Source organism: Lissotriton helveticus, chromosome 7 (genome assembly GCF_964261635.1).
Source record: "Lissotriton helveticus chromosome 7, aLisHel1.1, whole genome shotgun sequence".
In the NCBI taxonomy this organism is placed as follows: Eukaryota; Metazoa; Chordata; class Amphibia; order Caudata; family Salamandridae; genus Lissotriton; species Lissotriton helveticus.
This window is the reverse complement of record NC_136068.1, coordinates 990,061,833-990,086,136: the sequence shown is the minus strand read 5'-3', so window position 1 is coordinate 990,086,136 and position 24,304 is coordinate 990,061,833. Positions and strand designations below refer to the sequence as shown.

The window sequence follows — 24,304 nt, the reverse complement described above, 5'->3', positions numbered from 1 at the left end:
CTGGAGTCAATTTCTTTGCTATCTGAAACGCATAGAATGCTCAGAGGTCAATGGCAGCATCTTCTGTTCTTTTCAGAATAGAGTTAAGGAGGCGCTGCACATAATCTTCCAGCTCGTTGCCGGAGATCTGATCTCTCTGATGCACAAGTTAACACTGCAGGCTTTATTTTCACCCATCATTGACTCGGTCAGGCAGACCCTGATGGTGAGTTTCCAGTTCTTGAACTCTGGTGCCCAGTACCTCTCTATGATGTGCTCCAACTGCCATTATTTCCTCTAATTGGTCTACCCTGCCGTCATCTTTATGGATGGACTGGTCAAACTCCGACACTGAATAGTAAAAAATCCTGTCGCAGAAAAGCCATTTCTTTCTTTAATTGCAACATTTACAGATTGGCATCTGCTTAAGTGTCCTGAGCTTCTATGCTTATCTGGGAGCCAGTTCCTCCAGCTTGTCTGCAGACACAGAAGGGGCATCGGTCAGGTGCCCCAGCAGATGGTTGATGGTCTCCCAAAAGGTTGTTAATGGCTGTTGACTTCTGTGCTTTGGGACGGATTGCTGACATTACATAGCACCATTAGGTGAGCGTCTCTAAACCAGCTACTTCCTCCCCAGAGAGCACAGCCAAGCTGTCGGCATCCAATAAGTGTGACCCTGACTGGATAACTGTCTCGACGAATCAGGCCTCAAGGTGTGGCAGGTAACTAATATCGGGTATAGTCAAGTGAATTTCCCATCACTATGTCAACTGAGGAGGGGCCCACCTAAACCTCTCATTTTATAATTTGACCTCCACATTATTTAGTAAAATGTGATTGGAAAAGTCTGTGGGGCCTACGTTAACCTTGTAAGAGACAGCCCGGCCGTGCCGAAGGCAAGCCCCTCTGTGCCAGTTCGTCGCCAGACATGCTGCCATTTTTGATAAAATGGGGTATACCTGTGCCCAGAATGAGTTGCTAGCAATCAGGATGCGGGTTGGCCGGTGTAAGCAATCTGGCCTGGGTAGCTTAGAGGGTCCTTTTGGCTGCAGATGCTGTGGCTTCATGCCTGTCATACCAGTAACCCCTCGCAGCTGACCCCCCCCCCCCCCCAGCAAAAAGGACTTATAACATCTATATCCTCAATAGGGAAACTAGAGGCGGGGGTATCGTGTTTTTTTTTTTTTAAACCGGCTACCTCTGCACCTTTATAAAGCAGCCTGTTGCTGGCTGTAAATTTGCCTGTTTTAAAATCGCCCTTAATCCTAACTACACTATGACAGGCGTACTTGTTTATCGACCCCTGGGTCCATCAAAAGTTTTCATGGAAGCTCTTATCGAGACAGTCCGCGCTCTGGCGGTTAATGCTTCGAATTTTACAGTCGCAGGAGATCTTAACCTGCATTTGGATAATCACTCTGACTCCGATGTAGCTAATTTTGTGGCCGATCTTGCAGCTTGTCAGCTTGATCAACTGGTTTCAGGGCCAACGCATTCGGCTGGCCACTTGTTGGACCCAGTTTTCACAAATATACCTTCCCTTACTGTCCAACCCCCTGTCCCGATGGGTTGGTCCGATCACTATTTAGTCCCCATGTCCATTCAGGGCATCACACCAGCTCGTAATTTACCTTAAACGCCCGTGGCATAAACTGAACTGGGACCAATTCCTAGCCCACCTCTCCTCCACCATCCCAGTTCTGCTGGCTGACCCTAATGAGGCTAATTCGGCCTTTACCGATTGATTAACCAGCCGTTGGATCGCCGGATTCCAGCCAAGTTGTCCATGAATTGTAGATAAAAATCCAACTCATGGTAGAAAGCTAAATTAGCTGAACTGTGCAAAATCTGTAAAAGGCTGGAGAGCATCTGGAGAAGAGAGTTTTGACCCGGCCTCCAAGGATCGCTACCAGGTAGCCGTTAAAAGTTATCATATGACCATCCACGTCAAGCGTGCAGCATTCTATGCTCAGCAAATCGGCGAGAGTACCAACCCGGCTAAGAGTATCTCTTTGATAGTCTCCTGCCTTAAAACTCAGAAAGGTGCTGCAGGTCCACTGATCAGCAGTGTGAATAGCTCGCCACCTTCTTTGTCAGGAAGGTGGAAGTCATCTATAAGTGCTTCCCTACTGACCAAGTCGGCCCTCTTGAGGTATCTTGCAACCACAACAACGTCACATTAGATGCTTTTCCACCTATTCCTCCAGATCAATTACTTGCTCTAAGCTCCAAAATCAAGTCCGGCTCTCCAGCCAATCCACTGAAACCTGACCAATTTCGGAAAATTCTATCCACTATCTTACTTCCCCCTAGGACACGTGATCAATGGGACTCTCAATACTGAGATCGTGCCTACAGCTTGGAAACAGGCCAGGGTGATACCGCTGCTTAAAAAACCCTTCTTGGACCCAACATTTTCGGCCGATCTCCTGCTACCTTGGGCCTCAACGATCACGGACAACTCCAACAACCCATTAGACCCTTCCCAAAATGGCTTTCGCCCTGGCCACAGCACAGAGTCGGCGCTCCTGGCTGTGACGGACCATCTTTGGACAGCATTTGATGCAGGGCAGACGTCTGCACTGATACTTCTTGATCTCAGTGCTGCATTTGATACAGTGTCCCATGCCATTCTGTTGCGACGCCTGGAGGAGGCTGGAATTGTAGGATCAGCCCTGAAGTGGCTTGCCTCGTTCCTTGCTGATAGGATATTGCAGGTGATAGACCCCCCCCCCCCCCTCCCTCACCTTTGGCAGCTTTCTCATCAAGCAAGGGGTGCCACAGGGCTCCTGCCTGAGCCCGCTGCGTTTTGGAGGTGGAGGTGGAGGTGGAGATGTTGTTGGTGGGGGAAGACCATGGTCAATGGAATGAGCTGTGGTGGCCCAAGAGCCTAGGCATTGCCCCCTCCCCCAAGCAGGCAGTGAAGTACTTAGGGGTTTGGATGGATGCATCTCTCAACTTCTAGACCCAAACTAAAAAGGTGGCTGGAACCTGTTTTTTTGCTGTTGCGAGGGCTCAAACCCATCCTGGACTTCTTTGATGCCCCTACAAGGCAGATCATCATTCAGGCCTTGATTATGTCTAGACTTGATTACGCCAGTGCACTGTATTTGGGAGCAAACAAGACAGAAATACATAGGTTACAGAGGGTATAAACGCGGCCGCACGATCTCTCCTCATTCCCCGTCTCCATTTGGCTGTCTGTGGCCAGGCGGATTGAGTTCAAGGCACTCTGTATAGCCTTCAAAGTCCTGAAATCTGCCTCTCCTGGTATCATGGCCAACCTGCTTTTAGGGTTAGGAGGGTTCGCGGCCGAGGCCGTTCTTACCGGAACAGAGTGGCCATCCTTTGGAACTCGCTGCCCGCCCACATTCGTGGGCTCAACAGTCACTTAGAATTCAGGAAAGCCATAAAAACCTTTTTCTTTACCACTCCGTAGGCCTTCCCTGGGGCCCCTCCCTGATCTTGTCCACCTCATTGCTATCAGTGCCGGGACGCTTCTTTGCTTGGGCAGCTGTCGCGCTTTACAAACAAAAAAAAAGAAGAAAAAAAAGAGGACTGGTGCCTTCAAGGAATAGTCTCTCTCTTTCAACACCACAAGTCAACTGTCCAACTCTAAGGCACACTACAGTCATCCACTCCTACTTCCATTAAAGTTTTCTTAGTCTCACCTCCTTGTTTGTTTTATTTTTGTGTTGAGTATCTAGGTTCCTTTCAGCTGGGCTGCCAAAAGTGTCCAGCTGGCCAACCCCTCTCTGCCCAAAGCCCCTTATCATTCCCAGGTAAGGTGCTGGTCTTGGCTCTGAAAGATGGTACGGTTAAGGCCGTGCTACACATTCCTCACAGACCACCTGTTCCTCGAGTGTACAGCCCACACTTTCTATCAGGTTAAAGCAGATGGGGCCCTCACCGCCAAAGTACAGCAGGCACTTGAGAATAGCTTTGTACTGGGTCTGGGCTTTGGTCTACTTATCCCAGGATTCATGTGACTCACATAGCTTGAACTGGAGAAGTGTCTCTGCTGTGACTGCAGAGAGTACATGAGATGTAGATGACCTGCAGGAATAATGCAGTCTTGCGAGGGGTAGCTAGGAAGATCCCCAACTCTGCGTTCTCTAGGGGGACAGAGGATAAAACGCTGATAGTACTGTAGTAAATGGGCATTTGATTTGTGATCTACTGGTGCAGACATACCTCTACTGCAGTAGTGCTTCACTAATTTAACACTGTGGCTAGAGCCATACACGTTTGAACTACTGCCAACAGGCATTGTAGAGGTTAGTACCAGACAACATTCACTAAACTGGGAAAGAAAGATTATGCACAATATAGCTAATTGCGACAGTTCAGGGTTGTAATACAGTCCTGCTCCCAGAATTCATAGAAGGCACAGGTGACCCTTGTGATGTTGCTTTCATGGTGCAGATACTTAGCTCGCATACTCCTGGAAGGCACCATGCCGAAAATAATAGATGGTGTACACAAATAGTGGTGTCAGAGATTGAACAGGGCAGCAGGTAAATCAAGAACATACAAGTAAGGATTGTAAAGCTTAGTAAATAAACAAAAGGAAGGAAAGAACAGGAATTGTGAGTTGGCTAGAATTTAATTGAGGATAGAGACCCATACAAAACAGAATCAAGATTTGAGTCAATTGTGAAATTCGTGGCACCTACTAAAATGTATGAGACTGGGCTTTGAATGAGGCAGACTAGACAGATGCAGGACTTTTAACTTAAAAGTACCATGGGCTGGGACTTGTGCAATTTAAAGTAGTCTATGCAGCTATACTGTGTAACCGGCAGATATATGAGTTCATGTAACATGACAAAAAGCACCCCTAGATTCAGAAATCCTAAACAAAGCCAATACCACAGAGGCTGTAATCTCAAGACGACATCAGTTATTACTGTAAGATTCAAGGATACATAGGTAGAGGTAAAAGCTACATTGGAGGAGGGGGCATATTCCATGGCTCACATCAGCATTTCTGGAAATTTGCAGAATGTAGCTTTGGGCCCATGGTGAACCATTGACTGTTATAACAGTGTGCGGATAAATCCCATCACAGAAAATGCTGAGCCCTGCTTCAAATCTAGAATTTGCACGGGGCTCACTGGGACTAACAGATGACTGGCATGCTGAGCACGAGTCATGATGTGCTCCTTTTGAGGATGTCATTATCATCTTGGGTAATCTTTGAGAATGTTATTGTTTAGATGAGCCTAGAGCTAGATGTACCCCAAAGGAAAGGAACATGTGTAAACAAACCAGAGTTGTTGAGTTTTGCTGGTTTCAAGTGTGGCTTTTCATAGAGGAGTAGGATTTATCCATTTTTAGTGAGGTGAGGCAACATCCCTGATTCTAGAAATGTGTTCATGAAGTGAAGAAAGGAGACAAGATACACTTTGGATAGGGATAAGGGAGGATAAATTCTTCATATACGTGACATTGAGTGATGTTATAGTAGGATATTTATTGTTGCACAGTCAGTGAACTAGAACTCCGAATTCCCACAGGGAGGCACGCGTATCATTATTGAGGAGGCAGGAGGCTGCAGGGACAAAGGTATGAAGAAGACTGGATTTACAGCAATCATTTGACCAGTTGTCACCATCTATGAATTTGCCGACGTGTCAACAGCAGGGTAGCACTAATGCACTGCAGGAGTATTCAAATGGCGTTGAAAAACAAAAATCAGAGGTGTCTCTTTTGGCCGACAGCACAGAGGAACTACCCTCACAGAGCTTGATATTTCTCTGTGGCTGGTAAATTGTGCTCCTTCAAACCTACACTTCCTAATAAAGATCAGGTTTTTTTCGAGTGGATACTAAGCTTCAACACTTGCTTTCCTTGGTAACATATCTACAAATCATATTAAAGAGCAGCATGGTCTGCAGGCATACTTCCACATGCTATTATTCTGCTTTTGTATTAGCTGATGAGAAGCAGTCATGTGGAGAGCACTTTCCCAAGTAAACTGTTATCCTCATGTCCTAATGTTCAGAGTCCCCTACAGGAAAGGAAGAAGAAACCTGTAAGGGCATAGGAAGAAATGTAACCAAAATAAACAGCTAAAGCCGCGCAAGAGGGCTATCTGTAGTAGTGTTCTCTGCCTCTTAGCTTGCTCCTAATGTCATTTTAAAGGTTTCAGTCTCAGGACCTCTGACCTCTATAGTGAGTCTACCTTCCCTGGCAACCGCCAGAAAGGGGCCTAAGTAGTAGGGACTACTTCCAAAAACTAAGATTCAATGTGAACATTATGCTCAACAATGTGTAGAAAAGCCTTTTCTCAAACATCCGTGGTGGTAACTAGATACTTTTCTGACTGATGAGGGAGATAGTCTGGATGATCAGCCATAACAAGTTTCCTAGAGGAAGGAAATCTGGAGGGGTAGAGAAGGGAGGTTATTTATTTATTTATTTATTTATTTATAAAGCTTGTAAAGCGCACTGTCGCCTTGCAGGCATCCGGGCGCTGGAGCTCCATGAACATGACCGAAGGACAGCTGTAGAACAACACTCAAACCCTAGGGAACAGCCAGGTCTTCACAGATTTTCTGAACGGGAGAAGTTCATCTAGTTGCCTAATCTCCCAAGGTAGGCTGTTCCAAAGCTTTGCCGCAGCCACCCTGAAAGATCTTTCCCCAGCCCTGACTTTTTTTTTTAAACTAGGAACTCTCACTAGACGGGCAGACGAGGAGCACAGCACCCTGGCGGGGAAGTACCAGGTATATTTAGCCTGCAGCGATCTGGGTCCAAGCCCGTGAAGGGCCTTAAAAACAAGGCAGAGTGACTTAAATCGTATTCTCTGCCTGAGGGGAAGCCAATGAAGTTCGGCCAAGGCTGCGGAGGCTGACGTTCTTCTAGGCCCTCCCAGGGCCATTCTGGCCGCCGCAGACTGGACTCTTTGAAGCCTATCAAGCAGAGAACTGGGAGACTCGAGCAAAAGTGCATTACAATAATCGAGTCTACTCAGGATGGTACATCTGGCCACCAGAGCCCGAGCAGAGGAAGGAAGAAGTGGCATAATCTTACGAAGAGACCTAATCAGGGCAAAGCAGGAGGATACAGTTTTTGCAACCTGGGCCTCCATAGTCAACTTGCTGTCCAGCATAACCCCTAGGTTACGCACTGTTTTAACAGGAGAAACCTTAGTGGCTATTTCAGGGGGCCAGAGATTAACCGGAAAAGGGTGTGGAATCTTGCTCCCAGCATAGAGGAGCAGTTCCGTTTTGCCAGCGTTAAATTGCAGGGAATTAACCTGCAGCCAGCAAGCAACATCCCGAAAACACTCATGGAAGGTCTCAACCGATATTGAATCCTCCCCCTCAAAGGAGAGAATCAGTTGAGTGTCATCCGCATAATTAATCGTATTAATCTTATATGAATTAATCAGGGAGACCAGAGGTTTTAAATAAAGATTAAACAGGATAGGGCTGATTGCCGAGCCTTGAGGAACCCCGTGTGTTACTGGGGAGAACGCAGATTGAAAAGGGGGGAGGGCCACAGCCTGCTGTCTGTCCTCAAGAAAGGAGCGAAACCACCGCAGGGCACAGCCCCTCACCCCAGCCTCCTGCAATCTATGCAGGAGGATCTCATGGTTTACTGTATCAAATGCGTCAGACAGGTCGAGTAAGATCAAAGCGGTTGTCTGATCCCTGTCTGCACGCATTCAAAGCTTATCCATAGCCATAACCAGGGCCGTCTCTGTCCCGTGTGCAGGGCGGAAGCCAAATTGCAAATCCTCCAGCAGCTGGTGTTGCTCCAAATGTTTAGACCGTAAACAACTGACCCTACGTTCAACAATCTTTGCCGGGAAAGAAAGCAACGAGATTGGTCTATAATTCTTAGGGCAATCTGGATCCAGCGAAGGTTTTTTCATCAGCGGGGATATCACCTCCTGCTTCCATCGGCCGGGCACAATGCCACTGGTCAAGGACTGATTACAGATCTGGCGAAGGGCAGGAAATAATTCTACCTCATACTCCTTCCAGATCTTATGCAGGACCGGGTCCATAGGTGAGCCGGAGGAGATGTTCCACGCCAGCCTCCTGAAGTCCTCCCCCCCCTAAAGGAGGAAACTCCGATAGTTGCTCCCGGGGCAGTAAATAATTGCACTTTTATGACCTAGTTTACTTTTTGCCAGTGCTGCTCTGCATCAGAAAACACATCATTTTCTTCTTTTTGTCACTACAGCATTGCTAAAAAAAAAATAAGTTCAACATTGCTAAAAAGCACCTACAAAGCTGAAAGGTCAGGTAACTCCTTTGAGAAGTGAGACCTCTTGCTTTACCAATGATTGTTCGTTTGTATTTGGCATGTCATAGACTAATATGCAGTTCACACCCCTAATATGCCATGCCTTTTCAAAGTGGAATTCATACATACTGTCCATTTCATAGCCTGTCTCTGAAGTGTTCCAATTGCGGCTAGTGCTAGACAACCTCCTGAAAGAAGTGTATTGTGAACCTTCTCCCCTCTAGAGGTGACCACAAATGCTAGCATAAAGGAATGAGGACAAACATTTGGATCGCCCTATATTCAAGGTCCTTAGGCATTGTGGAAGGTATCCCCATCATTAAACTGGTGAGATCTAATTGCAATATCCACCTATACCCAGGCATTTGTAGATTACTGGTTAGGATGCTCAGTCCATGTCCAAATAGACAGGATTGTGACTAAGACCCTTGTAAATTACCAAGGGGATTGAGATCCAATTCCCTGGCAGTGAAACTATTTGAGTGATTAGACTTTCCCCTCCTATCTGCAAGCATTATGCTGTCTGGGGATTGATTTGCATTCAGGCAGGTATTCTGAGCAGGATTTTCCATTTGTCCCTAGGATTGAGCCAGAAGCAGGAATTGTGGCTTTGAGTGGTTTGGTTAGTAGGTACTGGACTTGTTTGCCACAGACTGCATTTTGTTTTTCAGACTATTTAAGGATACTGGACTTTGTGGTATGAACTAGGTGGTATTAACTCCTCAGTCAAGTGTTCAAAGGTTATTTTATTTGACTTTTGTCTGCTACCACTTATCCCTAAAAAAAACACAGCTTAGGAGCAGGAGTGCACAATCCTTGGTGTTTGTCGCACCTTTCTCGATTCAAATGTCCGAGTCTCCTCTTCACTACCAGATGGCGATTGCATAGGAGTGTGTCCTTCCTCCTCCTCCTCCTATACCTCCTCTTCTACCTTTTTCTTACATACCACTTCTTTGGCTGGCTCTCCGTGTCCTTTCCCTTATCAGATGGAGAGTGATGTTCTTAACCCTGTAAACCGTGCAGGCAGGATGTCATACTGAAATCTATCCACATCATTGTAAATCTGTTCTTTGTGCCTTTTTATGTTTTTTTGGCTTCCCTCGTTGTGAGGTTTTAGAATTCCTGAGTGGGGGTACTTGTTTATGTGCTGCCCACCCTCTGAATCCACTTGGCCATGATCTTTTTTTATTGAGCTCTGGTGAGCACTGGAGAGGTGATTATAAAATCTTCCAGTCCTTTCTTGACTTTCATGCTTCAGGGGCCTAAGCTTTTCAATACCCTCCCCTTTTAGGACCTTCTTTGGGTACTGAAAGTATTACAGTCTGTCTATCTTGAGCAGCTGGATGGGATTGAATTCCAGTCCAAGCATTGAACCCCCAACATTCTTTTCCTTATGCCAATCACCATCGCCAAAAAGACTTTGAGAACTGGGAGCACTTCTTTACACGGATATGTTCTTAACTGAGGAGCTGTTCCTTCTCTTTTCTCCCTTAAGATGGTATCTGATTTTCACTTTAACCAAAACAGAGACCTTCCTTCCTTAGTAGCAAAATATCCATCAGTTGAATGGACTCTTCTTCATACAGCGGGTGTTTGAATGGCTGAAATCATTTATGCAGGCGCAGAATCTTACAGGGTTCTGAATTACTTATTTTTCAACCTTTACCTCATGTTTCAATGGCCTAAAGCCTTCCATTGCCACTCTAAGTAGGTGGTTTAGGCTGCCAAGTTTAAAGGGAAACTGAACAAGCTGGTAACTCCTACAATGCCCTAATTGCTTATTGGTGTTCTCCATCCGATAAATAAAAGACTAACCATTTGAATGAGGAAAGGTATTAAGGGTATCAAATGCGCCATCAGGGGCATCCTAGCACTAGAGAGAAAGAAGGAACACTGACAGAAGTGAACAGAATAACAAATGTGTGAAAAATGATCTACTTCATAGAGCCAGTGTTTCAGCTTCTTGCAAATGGAAGACAGTGGGAAGTTAGCGTATCTTTAGGGGAAGTTGGTTACAAAGGATCTTGCCTTTCTGAGCAGATTGAAATTGGGGATTTTAAGAAGTAAGGATGAAGACAAGCATAATGTACATGTAGGACAGTAGTGTTGAAACTGGTTCCAATTGTATGTAGGACCAGTCCTGTGAAAGGCTTTATAAATTCTAGTAAGGGCGCTAAAATTAATTTTGCCTTGGATCAGGAACCAGTGGAGAGACTTTAAGTGTTTGGTCACAGACTGTTGTCTTTGAGCAATTTTGAGAATGAGTTGTGACACTGTGTTCTGTACTAATTGATCCATTGAGTACATCTCCTAGGGAGGTCTAGGTACAGGTAATTGGCATAGTGGAGTCTGGAGGCAGTATTATCATGTATGATGGTTTTCCAGTCTAAGGCAAGCAATTCCAAGATTTTTGTATGTTGAGCCTAGCAGCAGCTCGCATGCACTGCTCGCTCTGCAAGACTGCTGTAGTAGAGTATGAGAGAGAAGCCGGCCCCACTTTCCTCCAATATTTTTCATTTGCATGTGTCCATGTCTTTCGTAGATGCTGCCTTCGGATATGTTAATAGGCTTGTTAGTCCCTCCTTAGTACGGCATTGTCTTCATTTGTAACCTCCCATGGCTACGGGCCCCTTTACTTGGGACCTGTAAGCACTATTTACTTTATTGAGTTCCTCTTGCTGCAGGCCGGACGTGCTCTGCTTCAGCGGAAACCGCTTGTGTTTTTTTGAGCAGCACGGCAGCCCCGTAACACGGAAATCCGCTTTCAATCACTGTAACCCTGCATTCTCTTGTCTGTGTCAACCCCCCCACCCCAAGTAAAATGGATTTAGAAATGATTAGCAAATGAAGTCATGTGAATTCCAGGTAGCACATAATTGTGTGTTCATGGGCTGAAGCTGACAACAGCACATCTGTGTTACATGTTATCTACATTACTCCACCTGATAGGTATTTTTCAAAAGCCTGTTTTATTACCACCACCATCATCAATACCACCACCACCATCAATCCACCATCAATACCACCACCAATACCCTACCAACAATACAACCAATACTGGCGCTTTATAAATTCAATAAATAAATACCACCAATGCCAATACCCGCCCCAATACCCCCACCACCGTCAATACCACCACTACCACCACCACCAATACCGGCGCTTTATAAATTCCATAAATAAATAAATACCACTACCAATACCATCATTACCACCACCACTACTAATACCACCACTATCTCCAATAATACAAAAACAACCAATCTCACCACCAATACCAACTATACCACCAATACCGGTGCTTTATAAATTCCATATATAAATACCAATACCACCACCTCTACCACCACCTCTGTGCCTCTCACTCACTAGTAATAGCAGGGGCACTGTACGAGGTCAGAGCTGCAGCCAAGACCATCCATCCCTCCCGTAAAGCACAGCCCGCCCTGCACCAGGAGGTGATGCCAGGGCCCTACTACAGCTGGGGTGTTTTTATTAGGCCAAAGATGGCGATTACATTACCCAATGCCACACTGCACACTCAAATCATAGAGAGGGCAAGAAAGAGCCCCCCCTGCTCTTCCTTCTGAGCAGCTACATGTAATCACAGAGTGAAAGGTGTTGGAGCGCTTTGTTAGTGTTTATAGCTCGGATCATATGTCTCTCACTTCACACTTTGTGTCAGTGTGTTTCACATCACTTACATATCATCTTCACTGCACTACTTAACACTACTTTGAAGACCTCACAGGCTGGTCTCTTCCTCTGATATTTACAATCTAACAAGCTGTCGAGAAGGCCCTTTATTGTAATGCAATAGGTTTCGCATTTGCGAGAGTTTAAACTATTAGTGTTGTGAATGACAATACCTTTTATTTATGTTTAAAAACCCAAAACATAAATAAAAGGCATTGTCCCTTACAATGCTAATAGCTCAAACTCTATTGAATGCGAGACCTATTGCATTGTATATTCTTTTTTAGGACTCTTAGAAGGCAAACCAGAAGGCTGCAACTAGGGTGATCTGGTTTCTGAGGGACAGAGTAGAATTTGACTCCCGTTGACACCATGAGCAGGACGAGATCGGTGATGCATTATCAATGATCCTAATATCTGTTTTGTTTTAGAGTTTAATTTGAGCCTACAGTTATTCATCCATATTTCCACAGGCCTTCAAGGATTCTCATACCTGAGCAGGATTAGATTCAGTTGGTACCCGCAACTAGGTGTCATCTGCATAAGAAACTGTTCTTATCCTGAAGCTCTCCACTAGGACCGCCAGCGGGCCATGTATATGTTGAAGAGAATTCGGCTTAGAGGGAAGCCCCAAGGTACTTCGGAACTTGCTGGTATGAGTATAATAGGTGTGGTTTGATGTACACCAGATGACAAACGGTCCTTGTCTACACTATAGTGGATTGCACTCAGTTCATCAACTTATATCTTGCATTCCAGAACTTTCTTTCAATAGAACAGGACAATATGTGTCTAGGCATTAATTGCCTTGAGTGTCACTTCCCATTGCTACCACCAGATTTCCCTTCCATTCCTGGCGGCCAGAGAATTGGTGAACATTGTGTTGCACCAAAACATAACTCTAACAAGCCCCTGCTTTACATGCTAGCTCTCATAAACTATACTGGCCCACCCAGATTACTCCTTCCAATCCCTGGAACAAAATCTTACAATTGAGTATTCAGATTATCTTTGCTGTTAAAGCCCCAACACTTAAAATGTCTAATTTGACGGGAAGACTATTAGTCTCCCTGTACACTCATGAAATAGCTCACCTGAGCATGATCAGGTCCTCTTCCCTACCTTAAATGAAGTTCTCATGATCGCTCGTAGGAATACTATTTCATTAATTGGTCATACCTCTTCATCTTGCTGTCTTCCCTCTTTCAATCTTCGGGTATTTGTTGCCAATACATGTATAACATACTGTGCTCTGATGATTAGAGCCCCACACTGCCTCTTTTTTTTAGATCTCACCACAGACCGCTTAGCTGTCTTGGCCCCACAAAAAAACTCCAGAAAAATGACACAAAAACTTTGCACAAAGTCATAAGAGTATTCCTGGACGTCTCGTAGCCAATTAATATCACTGTGTGCAAAGGATGCAAAACACTGACATTATTTCTTTACTTGTAATACCAGTTCATGAGAGGAAACCTTTAAGACAGAGCTGAAAATCATAGAGATAAAGAAAATGTTGCATGGGAAGAAACCATCAGTTGCCCCATCAACTTCCATTCTGTGTAGGATGTCAATTACTAGACTAAGACCCGATTAAGAGTTTAGCTGTGCACCACCGAGCATATTACGAGTTTCCTCACTGCCCTCCTTTTCATGGTGGTGAGCCCGCTATGATAAGGTTTATGGTGAAGAAACTATGGGGGCCCTGGAGGGCTCCCTTTTACCTCTGTGCATAGGGGTGCATGCAAGGGGGAGGGGGGGTACATGGTGTGCCCCCCCCTGTATTTTTGCACCCCCCTGCTCCTTCGCAGACAGAAATGCACAACATTGTGCATTTTTGTCCATGCTTGAATGGGCTGCAGCGCTCCTCCGTCTGTGCCTTTCTAAGGCTCTCCTATGAGCCTTGGAAAGGCACAGCCGTGCAACTGCTGCCGCAGTATCGCCTCACAGGATTACATCTCGCAATCCGGCGGGTTGACTGACTTCAGGATTGGCGGTCTTTGAGTGGGGCGCTGGCGTGGCAGCCTGCTCCAAGGCTGTCAAAATGATAATCTGGCCCTAAGATTGCAAAAAATAAATAAGAGGCGGGATGGCCCTAATCCACAGATCTGCCACACAATGCAAAAATCTGAAAATGGAATGGTTCCCTACTTTACAAATTCTGCCCGTCGACAAAAATCTACCGTATTTCACCTTTACCCGCCCCCCCCCCCCCCCACTTCCCCATCTACCAGTCGAAAACGACCTGCTTATTGAACAACTGATAGAACTCATTGCAGTGAAGTCCAGTCCCACCACCATCTTCTTGGGATTTCAACCTACATAGAAGTGACTCAAAAAATACAGCAACTTTTCGACTGTCCACCAAAATAATGACCAAAAGCACTCCGCTTTCATACATGAAAAGGGTGCAATCAGACAGCATGAATCTAATACGGACGCCATTAGATTTGTAAAATTTTAACCCGGTTACCTTTCTACCTCCACAGCACTAAAACGTAAATCTGGGGACAGTTAAAACATAAGTAAAACCCGAGTTGGAAGCTTAAGTAAATATTAACCCCATTGCTGCTGCCGTCGGCCGCTTAACGTTCGGAGCACTACCTGGCTGGTGCTGCGAACGTTCAACGGCTGACGCGGCCCCGTCCACTCTTTGGAACGCCCAGCACTGCGCTGAAATAACGGCCGCAGCTAAGGCGTTAACAAGCAATGGCAATGCAACTAACTCTGGCTTATGAATGAATGCCCTTTTGTGCCATCGATGGGTTAAGGCACTCAATAAGTCATCACACATGCACTTTGACACTGTAATTTACACTCTCACATCAATTCATCCATCCACTCATTGCTACATTCATCCTCACACTACCGCATTAAAACACACACAAACTCAACAATATATGCAAGATAAATTAAAAGCATACCATAGAAAAAAGAGCATGTGCTGCCGACTAAATACTAGGCATATGCTTGCAGTAAGTAAACTAAAAATATCAGTGGATGTCCTTCCTGCAGAGGTATTGCAATAGTCTGTCACCATTTTAAAGTTTCAGATTTGCTGCCGCATTTAGAACCAATGTGTTGGCACTCTTGGACTGTTAAAACCATGATACACTGCGGACAACGGCATTCCGTGATGGTCTCCTGCTTTAGAGGAACTGGTCACCTGGGAAGTGACGTACTGCAGATGAAATGAGGCAGGTGATTTTTTGCACTGCTTGGAGAGCTGTAGTATCCTGTTAAAGAACATTAAATAAAAAAAGAGGAGAGCAAAGAAATGAAAGCAGAAATTTGACTAAAAAACTGGGCATTCATCCCTGACTCTAAAGCACACTCATTTTCAGGTTGATTTACACATGCGTTTAGAAAATAACATCATTCACATGGCAAGAGAGCCAATGACTGATGTGGACTGAACCATTATCCCATGCAGTAACTGCCATGGAGTGACGAAAAGTGTAAATGACACTTGGGCAGGCCAGTGGCAGAACAGAGTTGACCCAAAGGTCCTCTGTGTATATGTATATGGATATATATAATATGTGTATTTTTTTTTAACGATCCAGGTGGACAAATAAGAGGTTATAGCAAGAATTATTGCAGTGCAAATCCTCTACCCCTAAGGCTTGTCAGATTTGATAACCACCACAGACATCTACCCCTACAAAGGTAGTATGTGACATTTCATGTAACAAAATGCCTATCTGTAGGCTTTAATATACAGAAATAGCAATCCACCCTTAAGTGCCGAATTACTTTAACATATGATTTTCACAATCAGTACGTCAGGCCTAGTGCATTTGTCATAATGTTTCATAATAAACAGATCATACCTATGGCAATATAAAAATATTTTTCTACTGAACCATTCAGACCTCTAGATGTTATGGTTGGATTATAACCTACTGAGGCCTTTTGTTCTGAGCTTAAGCTTTACCACAAGACCACCATCCGCACGCAGTCCTAAAATTACATAGTATACAAAATTACAGTTGGCAAAGCAATATACAGTCTCTCCTAGGAAGGCCATACAAGGATTCTGACTGTTTACATTGTGTAAACTTGTTTGCCAAAGGAGATAACCTGCATCAAAACCTACTACAGTAATCTCTGAATTTTCATGCAACACGATATCGAACAGTGGGCTTTAATACAGAGCAATACCAATCTATACCTAAACGCCTTTTGACTGCAAGAAATGCTTTTGACAACCAGCATGTCAGGCCTACCGCCTGTATCATAATGATACATTGTAAACAATCAGGCAAATAACCGTAATCATTGGCTTGTCACCATAACCAACTCCGACCTACTTTGTTAGTCATAAGCCTTCCCACAAGACATTAATCAAGTATATCGTAATAAAATACGGGTATGTACAAAACGCAGTTGTCAAAACAATATAAATTCCCTATAATGGAGCCTAATCAAAATTGCCATAGTACAAATCGTCTATCGCAATTGTTTGTTTGGGTGGGTGGGCCACCAACATCAAAAGCTTTGACTACTACAGTAATCTGCGAGATTCCATCTAACAAAATACCTGCCTATAGACGTAGCACAGTGTAACAACAAGCCATCCTTAAAAGTATATTGTCTTTAACACATGCTTTCACAACAAGTTGGTTATGTCTACTTGCTTTGTCGTAATGTTTCAAAATAACCAGATCACAACCATGAAATCTGGCATGACTTTTCTCCGTAAACCATGTGTAATCATGCTTCTACGATGTGTTCACTCGTCTTTTAATAAAATTCCTAAAATTAGCAAAAAATAAATATGGATAAATACGGATGGAAATGGCAAAAAAAATAAATACCATAAAACCGGGAGCCCTAATTACAATGCCATGTGTGTGCTGCCGAAAGTTCAGTCTCAGGCAGATGGCTGGCTGCTAGCTCAGGCTCCTGGATAAATAAAATAACCACATCTGTGTGGAGGTGAAGCACTTTTCTGTGAAAGCACACCGCTTCTGCCCAATCAAAAAATGTACTCCTGGCTGCCAACATGTGAGCAAAGCTGAAGCATCTCTCTGTACTGTACTAGGTTGATCACATTATGTCTGGTTACAGCTGCGCTATCAAGCGAGACCTAAAATTCAGTCCTGATATCCTAAATCTCTTTGAAGCTAATGACCCGCTCAAACTAAATTTAATGCTAATGCTATGCTAGTTCACTACAACCAGCTCATGATAGATGTTGAACAAAAAGAGACCAAGTAATATCAAATGTGCTCAAGGGTATATAAGAGTTAACGGAGTAGAGAAGTCTGAGATTCACTTAACGTTTATGGTGCAAGGACTACGCCAAACAAAACCTCCAAGCCCTATGGAAAAAAATGCAAAGAACACAAAAAAACATATTTAAGAGCAAGGGCACTTTAATTTGATTGGAAATCAACCTGGAAAAAAATAGGCCAACGAAACATTTCAACATCAAATACCACGCCCTAATATATTTTATTATCTCTGACTCCATAGAGTGTTGTGAATACATTCTCTAAATTCTGTGAAGAGAAAGTTAAAAGGGTAGAGTTTTCCATCTCAGAACTTTGTGAATTGGCACTGACCCACAAACATGATAACTCTCATCAGTAACGCAAAATTATTTGGTGTACTTCTAGGACACTATCCCACCTGATTTTCCATTAAGATTAACTTGTACTTCACTTACTGCCTAACCAGCCCAATCAAGGAATCTGCTAAAGGGGGATAGTTGCAGAGTGCCTAAAAATTGTCCTAGTGACTCCTCGTTTAAAAATACCAGATACAGACTATGGAGGCCTGATGAAAATCCTTCCTGTATCAAACATATGTATTATTTCCAAGGATGCGGATGGCTGTTTTGAAATGCAGGTTAAAAAAAACTTAATTGAAATACACAAACTGTTGAATGAACTCCAGTCCGGTTTCGGAGCCAGTTGCTGCAGAGGGACCACGATACTTCAGATAGTCAATAATGCGCTGTGTATGCCGAATAGTGACAAATCCGGTCACCTTGTGCTCCTTGGCCACTCTGCTACATTCGACAAGGTCAGTCGTGCCTCAGTGCTAAAATCTCTAGAAGAACAAATGGGTACCAGTGGCACAGTTCTGATATGATTCAGATCTTACCTTTTCAACTAAGCATAGTGTAGTAGTAGAAGTTGTCGCTATACACGCTGTGTTGGTTTGTGTTGCGTATATGTTTATTAGACAGGAAGAACAAAAGAGTAAAGGACAGGAGTAGATTCAAATCAGTCTCTCAAGGCTTCAGTTGTTGGTGATCGGTCTCCTTTCCTTCAGGAAGCGTCGTGTCTTTTAGGGCACCCGAATTAAACAGACACAAAAATAAAAAGGAAAAAATCCAAAACAAGGATTTGGAACGGGTCACTTTTTCTAGGGGGTTCACCAGAGTGCCTCCTTCACCAGGCAAGGGTGATTGTGTACAATAGGAAGTTGTGGCTACAACCTTTTGGTGATGGAATTACCCTTCCATCCACATGCACTTCTCTCTGCCCCAAGTGCCTTCTATTTCCTGGTGCCCCACCAGGCCCACCAAAAATCCAGCGCATTCCTTGGTACTTGCCTCTGACCCCGACCCATCTCCTGGGCCGTGGAATGGGCATCCTAGGCGTTTGACTCAATCCTTTAGTCACTGGGACCGTGATTGGCACAGCACAACTGTCCATCTTCAGAATCATTGGCTTTGGTGTCTCTTGGGTACTTGGATGCTCCAGTAGCTTGCTCCTCAATGTTATATACTCTGAACGGTAAATCCTCCTCAGGAACCATGGTTGCCGCTTCTGGTTTCCAGCCCCTCTCCTTTATGTCCTCCCATAGGTCTCGCTTTAGAGTCTCTCCTTGCTGTTTTTCTCCTCGTTCATTTCCCTTCTTGTGCCTGTTGTCTCGCCCTTCCCAGGGACGAGGTGAGTCTCCCACCCCTTGTTCAAGGAGAGCTGGAGCGCGCTCCATTGTTGGGGCTTCGTCACAGATGTCAGCCATGTTGTATTTCCGCGCTGCCTCACACACAGCAAGTCAAATTACCAAATTCTCTCTACAAATCTGCCTCTTCAAAAAGGAATTCTGAAAGCTCCATCATCTTCCTACCTCTCTCAGGTATCTACCCGAATCCCTCACTTGCATCCTAGGACAAGTCAACATTTTTTTACATCTATACGCTTATGACTGCTATATCTGAAAGTCTCCTACCCTGAGGACATAGTCAGTCGGGTGAAAACTCTAGAAAACCTTTTAGACCTGGATGTCTACCGCCTGAAACTGCGTCCCCAGACAAAGGAGTTTCAGGATGCAGTCCTGTGCAAACTCGCCTAAATTCAATAAATCTACGTGTAAGCCACCCGTTGTCAAGATAGCAAAATTTATAGGCCTCACTCTAGGCAAACTCCTGAATCTGCATGCCCATATTAATGCCATTTTTAAGGGGAGCGAAACATGAAATTCGAGGGCTTCAGAACATCAAATCTTTGGTTCCCCCAGAAGACTTCAGACAGATGTCAAGACTGGACTACAGCAACTCCCTGCTAGTTGACCTAACCAAAATCCACATAACACCATTAAAAGCAGCACTCATTCCGGCAGCAGTACTCATATCCAGCACAAAAAGAGCAGACCAGCACACCCAGATCATGTTCACCTTAAAATTGGTGTTCCATTGAAGGCAGAAGCTTATTCACCATGACCCGCCAGATCAACGCCGTTGCTTCTGCCTGCTTCAACACCCTCCGCATCCTTTGCAAGACTTTCCAGCTGATCCCTCCGAAGCCAGAAAGACGGACACCCATGCACTCCTAACAAGCAGACTGGACCACGGAAGCGCCCTCTATGCTAGAATCAACAACTCCCTGCTATGCAAACTCCAGACCATCCACAAGACCGCGACCAGACTCCTCTGCATGCACATGTGCACATCACCCAACACCTGCGAGGCCTCCAGTTGCTCCCCATCGAAGAGAGTAACCTTCAAGCTACTCACCCACACCTACAAATCTCTCCACAACATTGGACCCAATACCTCAATGAAAGAGTCTCCTTCCACGTGCCCAAAAGAATCCTCCGCTCCGTCGACCTCGCCCTAGCAGAATCCCAGCGCAGCTCCTTGAGATCCTCACGTGTAAGTAGCGCGCTTCACAATTCCCTGATTTAAAGTGGTCTGGATTGTGCACAAACCCATGGAATAGGAATAACAATACGTTCTTGGCCCACAACAAATGTTCACAGGTAGCTCCTCTTCTCTTGGAAGTGCAGAATATGTCTTCCTAGAAACTCCTTTGTTTTATTAAACAAAACCTCTACAACAGTCTTTCTTGGGAAGTGTCTCCGGCATTGGGAACTCTATCCCTTCAGCTTTCAGAGCTAACCCGTCCTATGGCAACTTCAAAAATGAACTCAAGGATTTACTTTTCCATAGAGGTGTCCATGTATGATGGGATTCTATCACTATTAGTCTGTGACTCAAGGCAAAGTAGGCATGAACTAGATCTCGCTGGAGAGAAGACTGACTTCTGGACTTTACCCATATCACTTTGACACTGAGAATTCTCTGTCAACCCACTTTGCTGCAAATAAACGAATATATTCTTGATCCTTCCACCATGTAGGACTATATGCTCATAACATTTTCATGGCGTACACTCACCCTTATATCTCCCAATCTTTTTTTTCTTCTATCTAGCTATCTATATCCTCATTTTGGGGGTGTAATTTATATCCTTTGCCATTTTCACATTGTACTTTGGTGAACTCCACTCTCCTATGCAAATCGCTCTGCTACGCTGATCAATCTAGTTCACATTATTTAAAACTGCAAATAAACAATTCTGTGTGGCTATTCAAAATATGATATTGAAGTATACAAAAATCTGATGGATGGAATGCTTGAATTAATCCGGCCACTGATAATTAGTCGGGGCTACATCACAGTCCATCGTTATTTTACACATTATGCTACCTCAGTTTGGATCCAACATTAAGCATATCAGTCTTGATCCTGCTCCAGTGAGAACATTCCAGTCTGAACTGCTAGCCAGGTCCTCCATAAATTTAAGCACAAGTAACCGGGGGCTGGTATCACCCTAGTGAGGGCTCAGCTGCCAGGTATAGCTTGGTTTCAGTGACACAGGGTGGACTGGACCCACGTCTAGGCATACTCTTCCCACTTAGGGTGACACACTAAAGTATACATAAAAGTGATGGATAGAATGTTTGAATTAATCTCAGCCACTTGTAATTACTTGGGCTGCATCTCAGTCTATTGTTATTTTGCACCCCATGCCATCTCAGTTTAGATGCAGCCATATGCAAATCAGTTTTGACCCTGCTCCAGTGGGTACAGTCTAGCCCGAACTGCCAGTCCAGGTCCTCCATGAACTGGAACACTAGCAACCCAGGACTGGTTTTGCCCCAGTTAGCACTGGAACCCAGCTATACCTGGCTGATGAGCCCAAATGAAGGCGAAAAAAGTTCTAGGTTCTAGCATCCGCTTTTTTTCTGTTTTGGAAGGCTTGATAGTTCTGCAAGGCAAGACCTTTGGATCTATACGCACACTGTCCCTTTAGGTTTGTCACATATTTGTTAACATTTTTATGCTGCTCGCCTTTACAATACTTTTTAAGATGCATCGGGCACATTCACTATAATTTAACGTGACGTAGCACTGCATGAAGGGGAGTGAGCAGAAATGCTCCATGTTTACAAAGCTATGCAATGCTGCTCTTTCCTGCAGTGGTGCACTGTAAGCTGTCTAGCGCCATTGTAAGCAACCTTGTAACATAGTACAACGGTGCCTGTGTTGCGAGCAGGGTACTGTTGTGCAGGAAGGTTAACATTCCTGTACAAAAACAACCCTTTGAGGTATATTCCTCCTTGTAATGTATTCTGCAGAATCCTGCACACATGGAAAGAGGATGTAAAGGAGAGAAATAAAGATATTTCTCCTCGTAATGCTTCTGTGGAGTAGGGATGCCCGTTTAGCGCAAACCTAGTTTTACAAGTCTTTGTGAATATGGGTTTGAACCAAAATACATGGGTGGATGAATGGAAATGCCCAGGATCCACCCATATCATCCCTACCCGACGCAAAATAACGCACGACAGCACTTTGCATTGCCTTGTATTACTTTGTACTTACTAAACCATTCAAAGCCTTGCAAAGTGGCTTTGCGTAATTTAGTAAATCGACACAAATCCCGACGCAAAATCATAGTAAATCTGAGCCATTATGTGTGAGTGAGCAAAAGTGCGGATTTGGCTGTACGTCTGAACTAAAACGCAAATTCTTTGTACTGCTTGCTTTGCTTGTTCTCTCTGCTCTGGTTCTGTTATGTTAATCCGCATATGTCCAGCAGGTGTCGCCCTTTGATTGCTTAACTTCTTTTTCCCTGCTTCTTTCTTTTACAGAAATGCGTAAAATGGCCGCCAGCACGCACAAGCCTGAGAGAACATGATCCGCCAGCCTTAAGCCCCAAATCAGCTGCTAGGAGAGATGGAGTTGAGGGGCTTTGCGCCACGAGGACACTTTTTATTGTCTCGCCTCGCCTTTCTGTGTAATCATGCTTCTATGATGTGTTCACCTGTCTTTTAATAAAATCCCTTCGATACATTTATGAAGTGCATGAGCACCCATTTTTGTCATGAAAAGTAAAGGTGTCACCAAAAAAGCATCCGTGCAGCCTTCCTTCACACTCTGCACAGGCAACAGTGTCAGGTGAGATTTGCAAGAAGCCAGGCTAAGATGTTGTCACATATGGAACATTTAGGCTACGCGTCATAAACTTTAAACAACTTTATCAGAACGGGCAACCCATTTAATTAACCAGCAAAGTGGACTGATAAGATATACCAAAGGAACCTTTGAAGCTGCTGAGAGCTGCCAGCTTACTGAAAACCATGAAGTGCCCTTCTAGATCTCACACTTCTTCGTCCATCCATCTGCTAAGTGCTGCATCCTATTGTACGATCTCTACATCTGGGTGGTCCTCATGCATGACATGGAAGCACTTCCCACATAGGACCAAAACAAAAAACAATTCCCTTCCACACTCACACCCTACACTTTGCAGCATGCTGCCCATGTTTGTAAGTGCTTCAATACTTTACCTAGGGGCGTGAGCACTAAATAAATGTTGCATTACAGTACAACCACATACGTGGCAAAATGCAGAAGCAAAAGCAGTGCAGTTTCTCTTTACACCCCCACCATGCACAAAACTTATCGCAAATCACAGCTGTGCAGAGATCCGTAGAAGCACACACGTGTAAAGTATGGGCAGCAGCAGTTAAGCAACCCCCATCCAAAACAGGCAAGATACGGACTCCTACCAACCAAGGTTTTCTTACGCTACGGGTAAATCACGGGCAGCAGCTTTACAAGCTACACAAGAGGGAAACACACTGCTAGAAGTCGTGCAAGCTTTCCTCACATGCAGAACAAGTGCGGCACACACCACACTATTTTCATACTCTGAACTGATAGATTATGAACTGCACGAGTGCAAGCTTTCGTCCAACCAAAGAAATAGATCATATACAGATGCTGGACAAGCTTCAAGCACACACATTTACACACCCATAATTTGAAGCACAGGAATCCGCGGGACACTTTTGTCTCCAACACAAACCATGAACAGAATGTGCAGTTGCTGTACAAGTCTGACTCAAGTAATGGTAGGTTACAGGGGCAGCATCACTCTCTCAAAGTGGTGTGCAGACACTAGCACTGGCAAGCAAGCATCATTAAAGGAACCTGTAGGGCAAGGGAAATAGCAGTGCAAGTTGCATCCAGGGGCTTAACTTCGGGGGTGGTGTTGTTTAGGGTGTTACATCTCCCTAATAAATGTCTTCTTGGCTTGGTAGTCGGGCCTGGGGGGTCTGAGTCGCGTCGTATGTCTGCATCCTTGTTTTTGTTGTGGTCCAAAAATAAAAGTCAAAACAGTAACCGCGTATTAGCGCAGTTTTAAATGCTAAAGTTAAAGTAATGTGCGCTATACAAGCACCTCTTATGTTTAATAGTCTATAATGTTGCTCCATCTGTAATAAGAATATAGGCCATGTTTAGGTTTGACAGGACTACTGCCGCCTCTTAGTTCATTAATGGCGCTGTTGGGGGAGGAGGAGAGCCATTATTATTGCTAAGTTCATGTTTAAAAACTATCCCTTTTAATAAAGGTCTCTTCATGCAGTGATCTAATCTTATGTACTAAGACAAAATGCTTCTGCACATTCCAGAAATATAGTTTTTTTGAATTTTAAAGAGACAATTACATTGTTTGTTGCACGATATGCATGCCATACGTTTTGTGACTTGGCTCATGCATGGACTCTAAAAGCTAAGCCAGACCTTTCTCTCAGTTCTGGCTCTGGTTTTCCT

The 24,304-nt window shown here is 44.4% G+C and overlaps 1 protein-coding gene across 1 annotated transcript in view; it reads left to right on the top strand.

Moving 5' to 3' along the window:
• Positions 1-22,541, top strand: part of ATOX1 (antioxidant 1 copper chaperone) — a 71,780-nt gene extending 49,239 nt beyond the window's left edge. The window contains exon 4 of the mRNA XM_078653630.1: positions 22,336-22,541. The gene's annotated coding sequence lies outside the window, so the exon portion shown is untranslated. The remainder of the gene's footprint in view (positions 1-22,335) is intronic.
• Positions 22,542-24,304: the final 1,763 nt, after the last annotated feature.